The sequence below is a fragment of the Rhinopithecus bieti genome, unplaced genomic scaffold (genome assembly GCF_001698545.2).
Source record: "Rhinopithecus bieti isolate Rb0 unplaced genomic scaffold, ASM169854v2 scaffold_18921, whole genome shotgun sequence".
NCBI classification, from domain to species: domain Eukaryota; kingdom Metazoa; phylum Chordata; class Mammalia; order Primates; family Cercopithecidae; genus Rhinopithecus; species Rhinopithecus bieti.
In genome coordinates this window covers 1,540,462-1,561,449 of record NW_016810178.1, presented here as the reverse complement: position 1 = coordinate 1,561,449, position 20,988 = coordinate 1,540,462, and the positions used below count along the sequence as shown (strand labels likewise).

General features: G+C 33.9%; 1 long non-coding RNA gene across 1 annotated transcript in view; it reads right to left on the bottom strand.

Annotated features, from left to right (window-relative positions):
• The window catches only part of LOC108541825 (uncharacterized), a 141,064-nt gene that overhangs the window by 14,200 nt on the left and 105,876 nt on the right, over positions 1-20,988 (bottom strand). Inside the window, exons 2-3 of the long non-coding RNA XR_001889076.1 lie at positions 9,243-9,308; positions 6,157-6,245 (exon numbers count right to left, since the gene is read on the bottom strand). This is a non-coding gene — a long non-coding RNA (uncharacterized LOC108541825). The remainder of the gene's footprint in view (positions 1-6,156; positions 6,246-9,242; positions 9,309-20,988) is intronic.

The window sequence follows — 20,988 nt, the reverse complement described above, 5'->3', positions numbered from 1 at the left end:
GTAGTAATTTGCTGCAGCCTCAACTTTCCAGGCTCAAGCAATCCTTCTGCCTCAGACTCCCAAGTAGCTGGGACTACAGGCACGCCCCACCATACTCAGCTAATATATTTTTTAATTTTTTGTAGAAATGGAGTCTCACTATGTTGCCCAGGCTGGTTTCAAACTCCTGGGCTCAAGTAATTATTCCACTTCGAATTCCCAAAGTGCTAGGATTACGTGCATAAACCACCATTGCCGGCAGTATATACAATATTTTTTAAGCCATTCATCTGTTGGTAAACATTTGGATTGTTTTCATATCTTGACTACTGTGAATAATGCTGCAATTAACATGGAAGTGCAAGTATCTATTCAAAATCTTGATTTCAATTTTTTTTGGAATGCATACCAGGAAATAATATATGGTACACACACAAGGAGGTATTGTTACATATTATAAGATATATATAATATCTATAATATATATTAAACCTATATATAACATATATTTTACATATTACATATATACCTAAATACATATATATACACATATATACACACATACGTATATATGTGTGTGTGTATAGAGAGAGCGAGAGACAGAGATAACAATTGATGAGGATGTAAGGAAATTGGAATCACTATACATTGTTGATGAAGATAAAGTATGGTGCAGCCACTATGGAAAATGTTATGAACTGTACCCAAAACACTAAAAACAGAATGACATATGATCTATATGTGCATTTTTACATTATTAAACAATTTAAGATTTTTATTTAAGTTAAATTGAATATTTTAATGCATAGCACATTTTAGAGGAACATAGTGTAACATTCTGAGATAAATAAAATATTTTATACTTTGATTAGGATGACATTGTCAAAGATTATTCAACTCTGTACATTAGATATGTGCATTTTACTGTATGGAAGTGTTACATGGACTAGAAAAATGTTAATATATGGAATTAGTAGAAAAAATTCCAAGAAAGGAAGGAGGCTTAAAGAGTAAGAGAATGGTGTTTGTGCAGAACCCTTCAAAAGACCAGCGTTTAAGTGACAAGACAAAGTTTAATAGCCCACAAAGGAGATATTGCGAAATTCTTATGCACAAAAGTGTATGAACAAGGAGCATGTTGAGTCATGGAATTCAGGCAGTAGAGCTGCAAAAATAAATGAGTAACATTTTGAAATTTGGCAGTGATGTACGTTTAAAAACAAAAGCTATACTTGCTGATTTTATATAGCACCATTAAAGTTGCAGCTGCTATTAATGAGAATTGTTCCAGAGACATAACAGAGATACATACAAAAACTGGAAGTGAGGCAGTGGAGAGTGCATTTAGGATGTGTTCTTTAGGGGTAAAGTGGGGAGTGATGATACTTGGTAAAGTATCAAGAGATAAAGGAGTGACGATACTTGAATATGTGCATTAGTTAAGGATATAGAGAGAATGAGAAAAACAATATAATTAAACTAGGTAAATGACTGAGGAACAAAGTCCAGAAAGAGGAGGTGGAACTGTTATTCAAGGTATAGGTGAATGACTTCCATCATGTAAAACTGAAGGACATCTGCTTAAAATTGGAATCAATATTCTCAACGAAGCAGAAAGTAGGTTTTAGAAACGTAACGAAGATAGTTAGCTAGACAGAAGTTAATGAAAGAGACAACTAACTGTGTTTGATGGGCTGTATCAATGGCTGGAAAAAACTTGAACTGAAGTAGCTTTGTCATGATAACATTTTGTTTTCTCAAAGAGAATGAAAATTATATTAATAATAATCACTTATAAACTGCCTGGTGTGTGCCATACACTGAACAGCTCATTACATGGATAAACAAATTGAATTCACACAAAATGTGTAATGTGGATAGTATTAGACTAATTCTGTACATGGCAAAACTAAATTGTGGTGCAAAAAGACAAAGTAACTTGCCTAGTATCATCATTACTAAGTGCCAAGGTCAGGATTTGAATCTAGGCATTTTGACTTCAGAGTTTCCATATAGCTAGGAAATTATATTGCTACTCTTTGGATGAAATAATAATGATAATAATATTTGTAATGTTGTTGATTAAACTGGAAAGAAGCCATACATTTAAAGATATAAGATTTGAAGTTCAGATTGCTGCTAACAATATGCTGATAATTTTGTTGTTTATTTGACTTCATACCTAAGACTATTTTCTGGTAACCCACAAAGTTTATCTGTTGAATAATGGCTGAAAAGATATTGAGATTTATTTAGAAATATGTATCTTAAGAATATGGTCTAGAAATGCTAAAATTGTATTCTTCTCTAGATATGGTGTGACAATTTGTATTAAAAATAATAAAAATTGGCCGGGCGCAGTGGCTCATGCCTGTAATCCCAGCATTTTGGAAGGCTGAGGCGGGAGGATCACAAGGTCAGGAGATCGAGACCATCCTGGCTAACACAGTGAAACCCCGTCTCTACTAAAAATACAAAAAATTAGCCAGGCATGGTGGCAGGCGCCTGTAGTCCCAGCTACTCGGGAGGCTGATGCAGGAGAATGGCATGAACCCGGGAGGCAGAGCTTGCAGTGAGCCAAGATTGCGCCACTGCACTCCAGCCTGGGTGACAGAGTGATACTCTGTCTCAATAATAATAATAATAATTATTATTATTATTTATTTGTTTCTCTTGGATAATCTGGAATTTTTAGACTGCAGTCATACAGAGGAAAAAAGTGGTTATCTTTTATACTTAATAATAATTATTATTGATAATAATTATCAATAATAATAATTGTTATTCTGTCAATAATTTTGGAAAATTGGTTTTCATTGAGTAAGTTATTAGAGAGACAGCTAAAATGCAAAAAATATATGCCTTTTAGGAATTATATTTTATCAAGCTAATTCTACATTTTGGAAAAGCAATGGATGAGTTTTCTTTGACGTTAATCTTCATATTTCTAAATATCTAAAATAAAAACATATTGGTTGTTTTGTGTATATTTTATATCTATTTCCTACATTTATTTAGTAGTTTTCTTTGTATTTTATACCACCAAAATAACATCCCTAGAGACACATATTTGTCAAGCCCTGCAGGACCTATTGAACAAATCTACCTTGTAATAGATTGCTTCCCACAGAGCATGAACTTGAGGAAACAAAAAGTAATAAAAGTGTATTTTAAAGTTGTCCCAAAAGTGAACATCTAAGTAAGAAAAGCTCATCTCTACCCATCCAGCCAAATTTGTCACAAAATATAAAGTACTTTAATAAATGACATGATAAATTGCTAAAGTAACAACTTGCTATTTTATTTAAAGAACAGTAAGAGACCACCACATCAGCTTTCTTTGCTCAACATAAGGGGAATGCAAGGATGTATTGGTTAAAACTGTTTTTACTCTCTGGATTCCTTCTCTATGTCTAAATGTGCCACGTAATATACTGATCAACACAAGCAAGTGAGCTCACCACTTCTTCTCTATAGGCTTCTGTTTTACATTTGAACTTCTTATGTATTCCATTTTTCATTGTGATGTTCAACTTTTATCCCCTGCACTCCAAATGCAGGGAAATGAGTTAATTATAAGTTACAGAAGCTCAGAACCACTTTTTTCCTCTGTATGACTGCAGTCTAAAAATTCCAGATTATCCAAGAGAAACAAGAGGCTATGGTTTCAGTATTTGTCCTCTTCAAAACTCATGCTGGAATTTGATTTTCAATGTGGCAGTATTGAAGGGTTAGAATCTATAAGAGGTGATTACGTCACAAGCATTCTGTCTGCATAGATGGATTAATCCATTCATGGATTTGTGGGTTAATGGGTTAATGGATTAATAAGCTGACATGAGAGTGGGATGTGGCTTTCTTTATAAGAGGAGGTATAGATGCCTGAACTAGCACACTCATCCTCCTCACCATGTGATGCTCTGCACTGCTTTGGGACTCTGCAGAGTCCTACTAGAAAAAAGTCCCTCAGCAGGTGTGGCCCTTTGACCTTGGACTTCTCAGTCTCCATGACTATAAAAATACATTCATTAAAAAAAATTACTCAGTTTCAGATATATTCTATAAGCAGCAGAAAACAAACAAAGACACACTTTCTTAGCTGGTTCTTTTTGGTACCTGCACCATGAATATATGAAAGTCTCAGGAGCTCCACGTTCTTCTACATATTTATGCTTCTATTTCTTTTAATTTCAGCCATTATAGTCTTTTAAGTATGATCTTTTAAATTTCAGCCATTTTCCCTAAAATTGATATAGCTGAACACTTTTTCAAGGCCTTATTGAACAATCATATTTATTTTTTGGTGAACTCTGGGTCCTATATCTTTCCTCACAGTCACTATTTATGTTAATTTCTTTTTGTTATTGAATTCATGCAAATAAAATATACTCTAGTTTTCAATATTTTGTTAGGTACATACATTGAATATATTTTCTCTGTGTCTGTGAATTATCCATTTTCTTAACAGTGTCTTTTAATGACAAATATTGTTGATTTTAATAATGTCTAATTTTCTGATATTTTAAAGTGTTATTTTCACTGTTTTCGCTGCTGTTTACAATATTATTCTAATGATTATAAATATTTTCTCTTTATTAAAAGAAAATATATAAATATAGATACATGTCACTTTAATATTTGTCTATAATGTGAAGTAGTGATTAGTATTCTTTTTTTTTTTTTAGTGTGTCTACAGTTTTTGCAGCCCTAATTTTTTTAAAAAAGCACATATTAATCATTGCTTCACTCAACTTAAGCAAAGTCAATTAACTGAATTATATGTAGGTATATTTCTTGGTTATTATGATGATTATATTTTTGTATATCCACATGCCAATACTTTACTACATTATTTTGATTATTGTGGTTTATACTAAGTCTTGTAACCAGGAACTTTGAGATATTCAATTGTATTCTTCTTTTCCTATTTGTTTTGACTATTCCAAGTCCCTTTCAATTAAAGGTAAATTATATAATCTATGTTAGTGCCTTTATAATAGCTGGCATAGAAAGTCTTGTTGGTATCTTGTTGACTCTATAGGTCAATTTATAGAGAATTGATAACAATATTGCATTTTAGCAACAGTGAGTGTGGTCTATCTTTCCACTTGTTTACATCTTCCTCACTCCACTAAGCAATGTTTACAATTTCTCAGTCCCACAGAATTCCCATCTGCGTTTCTCCGCTACTCACTACCAAGGTATCTACTTTCCTGACTTCTAACACTGTAGCCTGTTTCTGAAATTTATAAAAGTGGAGTCATACAACAGGTACTCTCTTGTACCTGGAATCTTTACTTTAACAATATGATTACAAGAATTATCCATTCTTAGTGTTGTACTATGCTTCGTGGTATAAATATACCATGATTTATGTATTTATTCTACTGTTTTTGTACATTTGTACAAAATTTATTGATAGCACAGTAGAGACACATTTAAAAGTTTAAAAAGTAGCATTTTAAAGAGCTCCCTGAAATTATGACACCTGACATATGGTGTTTTGTTGGAGATTTATGGTATTTAAGTTGGAGATAATTAGCTGAACTATGTAATAATTAGGTAAGTGCAGGGTGATAATCAAGGTGGAGAAAGAGAGTAGCTTAAACAAAAGCATGCTATATTAAAATGGCACTAAAGTATAAAAAATCTTTATACCTTAAGGTATAGCAGAGGTCAGGGAAGTAGTCAGAAAGCCATGATGTAGCAGATTGCTTGATGTCTTTAAATTTCATGTTACAAGGTAAGGATTTTTTTCTTATAAGCAATGGACACATATTAAATAATCATTGAAATAAATGTGTGGATGCAATCCATGAATTAGAAGGTTGTTCAGTGAGAAAATATCTGTATTTCTCTTTTCTCCTATTTTATGAACTCCTGTGAATGCTTTGGATAGATGCCAGTTTAAAGACATACAGGGAAACACACACACACACACACACACACACACACACACACACACCCCTGTGTGATTCTGTCCACAGAACTAGGATCCTGGGCTATGAGGCAGGTCAGAGATGGTGCTGAGAGGAAAGAGGTTGGGAGACAATTGAAGAATAGCCTATATGATCATCAGTTCAAGCCCACTCCCTGTGAGGAGTTGGGAAACCTAAGGAAACTTTGCTCATCAAATGTTTATCTGTCTGATGCATCATTAGTAAACTATATACTTACAGTTTACCATAAGAAACCAAAACTTCTATAGGACTTTGCCAAGTCTCAATGTAGTCCTCTCTGTAGCCCTCAAAATGGGGTTTAGGCACCTTGCTTAAGTGGAGGAAAGATACAAATGAACATTATATTTCCCATGATTTAGTGCAGAAGATCATTAGTATAAGACATGTTGCTCAGAGACTGAGGTCCTAATTGAGACTATTCTAGTAGTGAGACCAGGAATGTTCATTGGATGACCCAGAGAAGCTACTTTTTTGATCAACAGAATTATCTTGCATTGAAGACACTGGGGAAAGGACTAAGAAGAATAAGAGATAGATCAAAAAGCTATGCCAGGAAACCCACACATGTTCTGGGACAAACACAGTCAACTTTTAATACACAGGTAAACATTAAAGAAATTCATTATTCAGCTTTCAGGGAAACAGCAAGTGCCATTCATGAAGTAAAACCTCACACTTCCCAGAAAGAAGGCTTAGCGGATAAATGGAAATTAAAATCTGGTTGTAAAGGGAATTTAAGGGTTACAAAAATCCTGTTTGTGTCTTCCCATCTGGAATGGAAGCTGCTGCTTCTTTCTGTCTTCTGATGTGGAGATTCAATGGCCTCTGCCACTCTACCTTTCCTCTTTTCCTCTACAAGCAAAATTCCTTTACTACTGTAGCCTATGATGTTGCCATTACTATCACTACCACCACGGGTGACTAGTCCTTAACTGTCAATGCCAAGTACACCTGGACTGCTGTACCACGCAGGCCCAGTATCGCCTCAACTGTGAAAGAACAATGAGTTAGCAGCCAACCCGCCTGACAGCAGCTATCAGAGATCCCACGCTCTCACGTCAGCCTACCAGCACCAGAGAACTTGAAAAATCAGTTCCACTCAACACTCTAGCCCCAGCTCAGCCTGTCCTGCCTACTGCTGTCCTGACATATTTGCTGTTCGACTCAAAAGGATTAACCTTCCTGTGGTGGCTGTGTGTACCTAGTGACTCGTTACTGAAGGGTCCTGATAGAAATGGCAGGGAGAAGAAAAGTCAAAAGAGAGTAATGGTATTCTGCGGGAAGACAGCAAGTATAACAACAATAACAACAAAAAACTCCTTTCTGTTTACAATGCCTTCAGTCATAATCAGAATTCTAGCAAGCAGCTGGAGCAAGCCTTGTTAGGTGGGTTTGGGGAGAATTGAGGGAAACTACTTTGCAGAAAAATGATATCGTAAGTCCTCACTTTTTCCCTTCAAGTCATATATAGAAAACAAGACTTTTTTGTATAGCAAACTTACATAATTATGGGAATATTATAGTTATCCAAAAATAACTCGTCCAGAGAGACTCTGGCCAACCCAGACCCTAGCTGTAACTCCCAGAGGATCAAAGAGTCAATAATAACATCAGGCTGCGAGCTAAAGATAATGTACTACAGGTTCTGAAGATACATCATCGTCAAAATATCAACCTGAAGAAATCTAGAATTCAGCCAAGAAATGTAGTCCTTAGGTATATCATTTGTTAGAACTGTTAAAATAAAATACCATGGACAAGGTGGCTTTAACAACAGAAATTTATTTTCTCATAGAGGCTAGGAGTGCAAGATCTAAGTGTAGGCAAGGCTGTCTCTACGGAAGCTTCTCTCCTTGGCTTGTAATAATTGTCTTCCTCCAGCATCTTCTCATGGTCATTACTGTTTGTGAGTCTTTGTCCTAACCCCCTGTCCTTATAAGGACAGCACTCGCATTGCATTAGGGCCTACTGTGTGACCTCATTTCACCTCAATTACTTTCCCAAAGCCCTATACCAAATTCAGTCACATTCTGAGATACTTGGGGTTAAGCATTCAACACATACATTTTATGAGGACACAGGTCCATAACACTAGGTCTAATAAGATATATAATTGATTTAATGATGTGATTTCACAAGCAATAGGACACTTACAAATGACCACATCTATCTAAGGTCACAGTACCTTTGGTTTCCTGTTTATAAGTTGAGTCACTAGATATATCATCAAGGCTTTGCTTTCCTGAAAAACAAAATACCTAGAAAAATATCCACTGATGTGAAGGTCAAAATATCTGCCCCATGGTTTATTTCCAGATTCCTTCTGTGGGATCAAAGACTATGTAGAGAAATAGAAAAAAATCTTTTCAGTGTGTTAAAATTAAAGTGAATGACTTGAGTATCTTATAGGACAGTTATTCATTCCTTTTGTGACATTTGCAGCTGTATTTTTCTCACACAGCCAGGCAATAAGCCCATTAAATATAACCAATTGGTTATCTTAAGTAAAGTTCTATGTTTCTGCGGGTGAAATCTTACACTAACTGAGGAAGAAACCGCTTTTGTAGTGGTAACTGCAGCATATACTGATGAGGTTAGCCCCCACCATATCGCTAATCAGGTTCATTTCTCTTGGGCACCTGAATGACATAATATTGTCGGCTACTCCATATTTGATCTTTGCTATGTTTTGTTATTGTTGTTGTGGGGTGTGGGTGTGTGTATTTGTCATATTCAGTATTGTAAATGGAGAAAGAGTATCCAATACAGTACCCTAATCAATCACACTGTTCTCATAAGTAAGCATTTCAGAAATGTTGCCAGTAGCCAAGAGAGTAATTTTATAGTCAAATATTCCTAGAATTGTGATTTTAAAAAGAGAAGAGGAAAAAATCACCTTAAATTTACATCTCCCTTACCACTCTCATCTCAGGATGCTGGTGTGAGCAAGAAGTAAAGAAAATATATTTTTTTTAATTAGAAATTTTTTTAAAAAAGAGACTAATAAAATTTCCAGAGTGCTGGATACTGGTAAACTACTTTTGATATCAATGGAAGGGCTACAGCAGTAATTCAGCCACAATATAGATATGTTCAATTTATCTCAACATTATATTTAATTACAAATTAGCCATAAATTATTTTTCTTCCTGGATAATTTGGATAGCCCATTTGTTTCTGGACTGACAGGGCAAGAGATTATAACCATATAGGGTATTAGTACACCAAATATATGGAACATATTAAGTTATTATTAAATGACTAGGGGAATAACATGGTTGGATGTGAAATCTCCTACATTACCTTATTTGGGTTATGGACAATACACTGCTGCAGCCCAGAGCTTGGTAGCAGTTATAGCCATGGATCCTGGAGATGTGGAAGGATCAGCCATGGATCCTGGAGATGTGGAAGGATCAGCAAAGTTAAGTAACTATATGTACTTTGAGTATTGCAGCAGGCATGTACTACTAAGGTCCTCAATAATATCCACTGCCTCTTATTCATGCTCTTGTATAATAGTGTCTCCCCTTGAGTATAAGTTGGCCTAGTGTGTTACTTCTAACCAATAGAATAAAACAAAGTGGATGGATAGATGGAAAGGCTATTCTCATGATTAGGCTGCATAAGCGTGTAACTTCTGACTGTTCCCTTTGCTGGGTTCAGTAAAGCAAACTGCATGTTAGAGAGGCCCAAATTGCAAGAAACTATAGGTAGTTACAATCAAAGCAAGAAAAAGAGGTCTTCAGTCAAACCTCCTGTGAATCCTTTTCCATGGAAGTCAATCCCTCCTTAGTTGAGCCTTCAGATGAAACACAGGCCTGGCTGACACATTGATCACAATCTTGTGAAGGAACCTGAAGCAGAAGATCCATCCATTACAGACCCTGATGTATGACCCTCAAAAACTATGTGATGATAAACACGGGTTCCTTAGCCACCCACTTTGTGGTAATTTGTTATGCAGTGACAAATAATTAATGCAGGGACCAAACACAAACTGATGGGGCTTGGAGACAGAAGGGAGGGAGGGACTTGTGATTTCAGTAGAGGATATAGAGAGCTAGAAAGGACATCACACCCACTCTTACAATGAAAAGTTCAAGGCAGGCTTCAAGTTTATGACTTACTTTGAATGCGTCAGAGAGCTCTATTTAAGAAGGGGTGAATGCCTGTAAGGAGGCATGAATGTGGGACAGCTTTAGCTAGGCTAGAGGCAACAGGACACAGGAAAGAAGAGTGTAGCCAGGATTGTTCCCTAATTGGAGGAGGCCAAGTGTGGCCTGGGGAGTGTGAATCCCCTAGGGATTTTAACAAATGGGGACATGTGTATCCTCTGTAGATTTTTTCTTTATGAACCCTACTGAGCACTCACAGAATAGATTGGAAAAATTTTAAGGATGTGTCCCTTGTGATGCAGACCTGGGAGAAGGGAAGTTGCTGCATGAGAGACAAGAACTTCTACCCAGAATTTTATTCCTTTACTTTCTAATAAAAAAATATTCAGTTTATTGAGGTAAGGGCACAAGCACTGTCAGAAAACTAGGGAAAGCCCTTTTCATCTTGAGAAAAGGACCAAAATCTAAATAAACCTATACCTTATTAAGGAGCAGGTATACATGCTGGGCTAAACACTAAAGCCGGTGGAAGTTCAGAAGCATTAGAAAAGACCACATTGGTGAGATCCACTGAGGCTACATTTAAACAACAAAGAATGTCTGCCTGTCCCCAGCCACTCCCATTCCCACTAGGCTAACAAAAATCCAGTGACAATGATAGTAAAACACTGGTGAGAGGTAGAGAAGGAGAGGTCTTGTAAGACGGCCATCTCTGAGATGCTAAACATAGGTAAGACCTAAAGCTAAGGGTAGAGCAGACATTGAGTAAAAATAAATATTTCATCAGAGTAGCTCCTCCCATTTCAAACACAAATTATTTCTATAAGAATTTGACATCTGGAAGTGCTAAGAACAAATGTAAAAAAGGCAAGACTTGAGAACTGGTCCATTTCCTAATCATAATAGCTCAAATTCTTACATTAAGTAACAATTGAAAAAGAGAAGGTGTAGTCATTTGTAGGCATAAAAGCTGTTATTTCATTTACTGTAGTTCAGTTCAACTTATGTCATAAAAAAGAAATATATGAGGCATATGTAAGTCTAAGGAAAGCAATATACATCCAAGATCCAAAGTCGTATTCAGATACAACACCAATGCAGGATCTCCCTCTCTGTGATAAATATGTTGACATCTTTCAGGGAAGGTACAAAACATGCAGGATCATATGGGTAATGTCAGCAGGGATATGAAAATTATAACAAATAATTAAACAAAAATTATAGAAGTGAAAACACAGCAACACAGACGATAAACGTGTTGCACTGGTTTGTGATAGTTTCATGTGTTGAATTGGCTAGGCTATAGTATCCAGTTATTCAATTAAACACTAATCTGGGTGTTGTTCTTGAGTATTTTATAGATGTAGTTACAATCAACAATCATTCCACTTTAAGTAAAATAAATTATCCCGAATAATTTAGATGGGTATCATCTAATCAGTTAAAAGCCATGAGAGCAAATAGGTTTCACTGTGGAAGACTGTAGCCTCAGCTCCTGCATGATAGTATATACCTCAATGGCTTACCCCACAGATAGACTTTGTTGTAAAACCTTCCACACATTCTCTACTCTCCCCTCTCTTCACTCTTTAACTCCGACTGATTATACTTCTCTCACTGATGCAGGGCTCATTAATGTACTCAACACATGTGAACAAAGAATAAGTGACTCTAGGTTAGCAGAAGTTAGCCAAACTGAAACAGGTCCAGAGATAATAGGGATATGGGGCAAAATAGGGCATCCAAGAGCTATGGGAGAATGTCAGGGGAGGTACAGAAGCACTAGTAAAGGCTATGTTCCTGCGACCTAGCAACATGATGCCTATGTGATTGTAAAAGAGAATAGGGTGGAAGAAATATTTGAAGAAATAATAACCAAAACATTTTCAAAATTACCGACAGACAACAAACTGAAGAATCAATACCTTCAGAGAGCATCAAGGCATATAAAACATAGAGGAATATCATTTTAAATAAATAATATCAAAAAACATATATAAATCTTGAAGGTAGGCAGAGGAATATAAGAGAATATATTTTAAAAGTGAGAATGACCCCAGATATCAAAACCATGTTGTCTAGAAGACAATATATTGACATCTGTAAAGTGCTGAAAAGAAAACAAAAGAAAACCTGCCAACCCTGAATTCTATATCCAGTTAAAATATCTTCAAATGTTAAAAGGAAATACAGACTTTAATGTTTAAAATGAATAAAGACATTCATTGGCACAACACCTGGATCAACACAAAGAAGCAGAGCATGCTAGTAATGAATTAAATAAAGGCAATATAAAGTATGTTCTTTTATTTCTTAAAGCTATATTTTACTAATTTTAGAAGATAATTATCTATGGAAAATCATAAAAAACAATTTTGTGTTTATAAAATATAAATATAAGATGCATGACACAAATCAGACAAAAGATATATAAAAGAATTGAAGATACAGTGGTCCAAGAACCTTAAACTACATGGAAAGCATGATAAAATCATTTTCAGGCAGCCTGAATAAATTACAGATTAGCTGAAGTCAATACAAGGACTAGAGTATGGCAACATTTTAATTCTATCTTCTCAGCCTAAAATAAATTAAACAAGATCTCCTTGCACTATCTTCTTACAGTATCTCCTTAGATTGTAATTTGTCCTTAAACTATCAATTAACCTATAAACAATTCTGCAATTGTAGTATCTACTTATAACTAGTGGAACTGAGGCACAAGCAAAATGTACTTTGTATTGGTTTCTTGTAGGGCTTATTCTAAAGATACTGGAATGCAGCTAACATCCAAGGCTCTGGAATATGATGACAAGCATTGTTAGGACTGTCAGTTCAGTGGAGCAACTAGATCAACTCTACCAGAACTGTGTTTTCATGACTGTATCTTTCTTTTCTTAGTCTTATTATCATATGGTCTCAATATAGAACCCATATCTTTGTGGCAATGTCTGCATTTCATCATGGAGAAAGAAGAGGAGAAAGGTGTTTGACTATATAAGAAAATTTAAAACATCCCAGGATTAGTATATCAGAAATCCTATCAGCCAGAATCTAGCTACTTGGTCATCTCTTGCTGCTTAGAAGAAAGAACTTAAAATAGATTGGATTAGGGCCTAACAGTGTCTGACACACTATATTTCTACAAAGTGTGTAAATTTGTATCTAGTTTATAATCAACAACATAGACCTTACAAAATGTATTACTATGTATAATAGAATTTGTTTTATTTTCATTGGTCTCCATCAGCTCCCTTTTCATTTGATTATCTATTTTGTTTGCATGTCAAAATGAAGAATAGATTTTAATATCTTTTATTACTATGAAGATATAATTTTACTGTATAATTATTATTAAAACAATTTATCCTAAATCAAAATCATTTGATGATATATCTTTATTTTCTTGGATTTCTTCATCTTTCACATGTATGGCTTACATGTAAATTCAGTGTAACTAATATTATAGAAAACTTTTGTTGTGAGATATAAATAGCATTTCTTTCTTTTAAATTCTATCACTATGTCATAAGTATCTATACTTAACTAAGGTATATTCCATGGATTGAAATCAGTAAAAGCTCTGCTAGCTGGGGCTGCTACTTACCTTTCAGCTTCTAAAATACACTAGCATCCTTGGCATGGATGTCTGATTTTCTCCTGTTGTAATTCACTGTCGTAGAGAAAAGTACAGTTGAAGAAACACACTATTATTTTATTCTTTCCAAGTCAAATATTGGAGAGTTGCTATTTGTAACCCTGATATCTACTTATTTCAAAGCCTATTTGTTTAATTTTCTTTTACTATATACAATAGTATGTTTTCTGAAAACAAATTGACTTTTACATTTGGAATGTGCTTCCTGTAACTAGCAGCTGAAAGAAAGCGTCTGTCACATTATGTCAGCTTTTCCTCTCTGGTCCCGGAGGGGATGTTCTGAATCATTAGCTTATAATCAGTTTTTTGTTTTAATTAAACATCAGCTGTATGATTGAGTCAGGCAGAAATAGGATTTTGCTCTTGGTCCCCAAATAAATAGATTTATGGAAGTAATGTTTGGCAAAATATTTAATAGGCTAATAATAATAAATTTTATAAGAAAAGCACCACTTGGAGATTTCCATACATTAATTACTTTTAGGAAAGAGATAGAGTTTGAATTGTGTAATGTTAAACAAAATGTTATTGATCAAATCATTCTATAATTCAGATTTCAATAAGTAAAATACATAAGTTGATTTTAATTACTCATTCAATTTTTTCTTTATTAATTTATTCAATCAATTATTTATTCAATCAGACCATTAGCAAATTTGCTAGGCTACATCAGTATGCTGGTGTATATAACTGTACATGTGTGCATGCATGTGTGCATATGCATAACACCTGTAGTATATTTCTACATTCAAGAGTTGCAGATGAAATCTAAACTAGTATAAATTATACAGTTCAAATAAAGATTGTACCATCTACTAATAAATGCCCAAGAAAACACATTTTATTCAGCTCCGTTTAAACATAGACACAAACATTTAACAAGCTTTGTGCTTAATGAATAAGTGAAACATAGACATTTATAGAGAATATTTACTTGCAAATAACCAGAAGTCTATCAAAGAAAATATAGTTTTAAATTCTTTTGAATAAATCTACCAAAACATTATTAATCTTTGGTTGGAATGTTTTATTGATATATATATATATATATATATATATATCAATAAAAACATTCCAACCAAAGATTAATAATGTTTTGGTAGATTTATTCAAAAGAATTTAAAACTATATTTTCTTTGATAGACTTCTGGTTATTTGCAAGTAAATATTCTCTATAAATGTCTATGTTTCACTTATTCATTAAGCACAAAGCTTGTTAAATGTTTGTGTCTATGTTTAAACGGAGCTGAATAAAAATGTGTTTTCTTGGGCATTTATTAGTAGATGGTACAATCTTTATTTGAACTGTATAATTTATACTAGTTTAGATTTCATCTGCAACTCTTGAATGTAGAAATATACTACAGGTGTTATGCATATGCACACATGCATGCACACATGTACAGTTATATACACCAGCATACTGATGTAGCCTAGCAAATTTGCTAATGGTCTGATTGAATAAATAATTGATTGAATAAATTAATAAAGAAAAAATTGAATGAGTAATTAAAATCAACTTATGTATTTTACTTATTGAAATCTGAATTATAGAATGATTTGATCAATAACATTTTGTTTAACATTACACAATTCAAACTCTATCTCTTTCCTAAAAGTAATTAATGTATGGAAATCTCCAAGTGGTGCTTTTCTTATAAAATTTATTATTATTAGCCTATTAAATATTTTGCCAAACATTACTTCCATAAATCTATTTATTTGGGGGACCAAGAGCAAAATCCTATTTCTGCCTGACTCAATCATACAGCTGATGTTTAATTAAAAACAAAAAACTGATTATAAGCTAATGATTCAGAACATCCCCCTCCGGGACCAGAGAGGAAAAGCTGACATAATGTGACAGACGCTTTCTTTCAGCTGCTAGTTACAGGAAGCACATTCCAAATGTAAAAAGTCAATTTGTTTTCAGAAAACATACTATTGTATATAGTAAAAAGAAAATTAAACAAATAGGCTTTGAAATAAGTAGATATCAGGGTTACAAATAGCAACTCTCCAATATTTGACTTGGAAAGAATAAAATAATAGTGTGTTTCTTCAACTGTACTTTTCTCTACGACAGTGAATTACAACAGGAGAAAATCAGACATCCATGCCAAGGATGCTAGTGTATTTTTAGAAGCTGAAAGGTAAGTAGCAGCCCCAGCTAGCAGAGCTTTTTACTGATTTCAATCCATGGAATATACCTTAGTTAAGTATAGATACTTATGACATAGTGATAGAATTTAAAAGAAAGAAATGCTATTTATATCTCACAACAAAAGTTTTCTATAATATTAGTTACACTGAATTTACATGTAAGCCATACATGTGAAAGATGAAGAAATCCAAGAAAATAAAGATATATCATCAAATGATTTTGATTTAGGATAAATTGTTTTAATAATAATTATACAGTAAAATTATATCTTCATAGTAATAAAAGATATTAAAATCTATTCTTCATTTTGACATGCAAACAAAAATAGATAATCAAATGAAAAGGGAGCTGATGGAGACCAATGAAAATAAAACAAATTCTATTATACATAGTAATACATTTTGTAAGGTCTATGTTGTTGATTATAAACTAGATACAAATTTACACACTTTGTAGAAATATAGTGTGTCAGACACTGTTAGGCCCTAATCCAATCTATTTTTAAGTTCTTTCTTCTAAGCAGCAAGAGATGACCAAGTAGCTAGATTCTGGCTGATAGGATTTCTGATATACTAATCCTGGGATGTTTTAAATTTTTCTTATATAGTCAAACACCTTTCTCCTCTTCTTTCTCCATGATGAAATGCAGACATTGCCACAAAGATATGGGTTCTATATTGAGACCATATGATAATAAGACTAAGAAAAGAAAGATACAGTCATGAAAACACAGTTCTGGTAGAGTTGATCTAGTTGCTCCACTGAACTGACAGTCCTAACAATGCTTGTCATCATATTCCAGAGCCTTGGATGTTAGCTGCATTCCAGTATCTTTAGAATAAGCCCTACAAGAAACCAATACAAAGTACATTTTTGCTTGTGCCTCAGTTCCACTAGTTATAAGTAGATACTACAATTGCAGAATTGTTTATAGGTTAATTGATAGTTTAAGGACAAATTACAATCTAAGGAGATACTGTAAGAAGATAGTGCAAGGAGATCTTGTTTAATTTATTTTAGGCTGAGAAGATAGAATTAAAAATGTTGCCATACTCTAGTCCTTGTATTGACTTCAGCTAATCTGTAATTTATTCAGGCTGCCTGAAAATGATTTTATCATGCTTTCCATGTAGTTTAAGGTTCTTGGACCACTGTATCTTCAATTCTTTTTATATATCTTTTGTCTGATTTGTGTCATGCATCTTATATTTATATTTTTATAAACACAAAATTGTTTTTTATGATTTTCCATAGATAATTATCTTCTAAAATTAGTAAAAATATAGCTTTAAGAAATAAAAAGAACATACTTTATATTGCCTTTATTTAATTCATTACTAGCATGCTCTGCTTCTTTGTGTTGATCCAGGTGTTGTGCCAATGAATGTCTTTATTCATTTTTAAACATTAAAGTCTGTATTTCCTTTTAACATTTGAAGATATTTTAACTGGATATAGAATTCAGGGTTGGCAGGTTTTCTTTTGTTTTTCTTTTCAGCACTTTACAGATGTCAATATATTGTCTTCTAGACAACATGGTTTTTGATATCTGGGGTCATTCTCACTTTTTAAAAATATATTCTCTTATATTCCTCTGCCTACCTTCAAGATTTATATATGTTTTTTGATATTATTTATTTAAAAATGATATTCCTCTATGTTTTATATGCCTTGATGCTCTCTGAAGGTATTGATTCTTCAGTTTGTTGTCTGTCGGTAATTTTGAAAAATGTTTTGGTTATTATTTCTTCAAATATTTCTTCCACCCTATTCTCTTTTACAATCACATAGGCATCATGTTGCTAGGTCGCAGGAACATAGCCTTTACTAGTGCTTCTGTACCTCCCCTGACATTCTCCCATAGCTCTTGGATGCCCTATTTTGCCCCATATCCCTATTATCTCTGGACCTGTTTCAAATCATTAAAAAGTCAGGAAACAACAGGTGCTGGAGAGGATGTGGAGAAATAGGAACACTTTTACACTGTTGGTGGGACTGTAAACTAGTTCAACCATTGTGGAAGACAGTGTGGCAATTCCTCAAGGATCTAGAACTAGAAATACCATTTGACCCAGCCATCCCATTACTGGGTATATACCCAAAGGATTATAAATCATGCTGCTATAAAGACACATGCACACGTATGTTTATTGAGGCACTATTCACAATAGCAAAGAGTTTTAACCAACCCAAATGTCCATCAATGACAGACTGGATTAAGAAAATGTGGCACATATACACCATGGAATACTACACAGCCATAAAAAAGGATGAGTTCGTGTCCTTTGCAGGGACATGGATGCAGCAGGAAACCATCATTTTCAGCAAACTGATGCAAGAACAGAAAACCAAACACTGCATGTTCTCACTCATAGGTGGGAATTGAACAATGAAATCACTTGGACACAGGAAGGGGAACATCACACACCGGGGCCTGTTTTGGGGTGGGGAGAGGGGGAGGGATAGTTAATGGGTACAGCACACCAACATGGCACATGTATGCATATGTAACAAACCTGCACGTTGTGCACATGTACCCTATAACATAAAGTATAATTTAAAAAAATACAGAAAAGAAAACACAATGTTCAAGTACATGCTATTAAGAATTAAATGTTATGTAATTCTATACCAGGAAGATATGAATATTTACTCAAATCTATAATAATTAAATTCAGAACTCAAAGAACTCTATTTTTTTTCTCAGAAAATAAAATGGAAAAAACCAGTTCAACATTTGGCATAAAATGAAGTGATAGAAACCCTTGAAGGAAATGATAAAAAAATTGCTTTTTTTTTTTTTTTTGAGATGGAGTCTTGCTCTGTTGCCCAGGCTGGAGTACAGTGGTGCTATCTCAGCTTGCTGCAACCTCCGTCTCCTGGGCTCTAGTGATTCTCCTGCACCAGCCTCCTGAGTAGGTGGGATAACAGGTGCCCGCCACCACGTCTGGCTAGTTTTGTATTTTTAGTAGAGATGGGGTTTCACCATGTTGTCCAGGTGGGTGCAATAAACTATTTTTATGACTTTGAATTCTTATGGTAGTGTTTAGTAATGGTAACAAAGATATTTGTATATATTCAAACTCATCAAATCATACTTCCAAAACATCATCTTTGCTTACAAAATATACTTTAATGTAAGACCAAGGTTATTCTACATAGCATGACAGCATATCCACTAAAATATTCTCCCTTCTCTAATTCTCACTAAAATAACAAAATATTTTATACAAATTTTACATCCTGACATTTTCAATATTACATATGTAAACTTTTATTACATCTTTATATACTATTGCCATAGCGTATAGTATATTGTAATATCTTTTTTTCTTACTATGCAGATATACTTTTTACTACATATTATTAGTATGTATTATGGGTGCACCTTAGTCTGCTAGCCTATGTTCTACCTTCTGGGTCAGCAGCTTACTTTTCACTTGTATTCATTCTATCTAGGATTTATCATAACAAGTATTGTTTCTGTTATCAGTTAAGATATTTTCAGCTCTGAAAAAGAGAAACTGGCTCAATGATCCCTCCAAATGTTCGTTTCTTTTTTTGTCATATTGTTTATTTGTTTGATTTTTGATCATTTGTTTCTGCTTTGTTTTGTTTTGTTTTACTCTTGTTTTGTATGATCTTAAGCTTGCTTTCCCTGGTGGTTTTAGAATGGCAGCCAGCAGAGTCTGGAGCTAAATGCTTTTGCTACAAGTCCAGAAGAAATGAGAGGGAAAACAAATGAGCAAGACAAAAAAAAAAAGTAATCATAAAAGTCACCCAAATATGCCTGAAGCATGAGTTGTAAAGCCTCCCACTGAATCAAAGTGCAAAGATTTAAGCAGCTTTACCAGAAAAATTCCCAGTCAGAGTTTTTTTTTTAAGAAACAATTATCCTTTTTGTTTTAGGAATAAGATGTCACCTTATTTCTCTGATTATATTAATTGTATTCATTTTAATGTTTTAGCATCTATTTTATGGTTTTCTTTAAAATGCTGATGCTGCTTTTAATTTTATCATTATTTTCTCTCCAAAGTATATTGATTTCTTTAATAATGACCTCTGTGTAATCTCTTTGTAGTTCCATTTTGTCATCAATTGTCTTCTACTATTGTTTCCACAATTCACCATTGGGGTTTTCCTTCTGCCAGGTTTCTTATAAATTTGTAAAGCATAGAAACATGCCTTTATGGGGTGCACCTTAGTCTGCTAGCTTTTGAGGGTATTCACTCCTCATTTGTACTGAAAGTGGACTTCCAGGGAAGAGTTATTTCTTAATAATACAATATGCCATATTCAGTGTGCTCTTCTAGAGGTAGCCACCTTGGTCTCTGATGTCTATTCCAATTTTCTGTGTGAATGGTGGGCAGAGATAGACTTAGGCAGGAGATCACTGGTTGGCGGTACTCACGGTAATACTCTGACAAACATTGGCATTACTCCCGGCCCATCTTCTTGTGCTTATAGTAGAACATACCTAGTGTTCCCACTTTTATCTTTCAGTAATTGCTCTCAGTTCCTGGGCTCCCTGGTGTTTCCTTTTCTATTTAAGAAAATTATTCTGTTCTTTCAAGGCAGCAAATGTATGGTGGAGCAGCTTCAGTAGCTATTCAACAAATTAGTGTAAAGCAGAATTTCTTAAATTCTTAAATACAAAAAAAGTAAACAAATATACAACATTGAGGTTATGAAGATCTTCCTAATTAGAAACAACTTTTGTAAGAACAAAAGTTCTTATAAATAAACTTAAATAATAAATAATACACTAGCGAATATATTGGCAATTAGCATGCAGAGTTTAATATCCATGACGTATGAAAAAAAAACATAGGCAAAATCTATATTAATAGAAACATTTTAAATAGGATATCCAAAAGGTAAATTAAAATATGAAAAAGTAATATTCAACTCCAGGTTTTAAATTTTGAACAAAATGTGCATCAATCTTGCCTTTGTGCAGTTTAGTTTACTGAGGAAAACAGAAATGTAAGACAATATTTTATTATAATCATTATTGGCAAACTCCTATCCCTTCATAAAAGTTGCAGATACAGGATATTCATTCTCTGGAAGAGTTTTTTTTTTTTTTTTTTTTTTTTTTTTTTTTT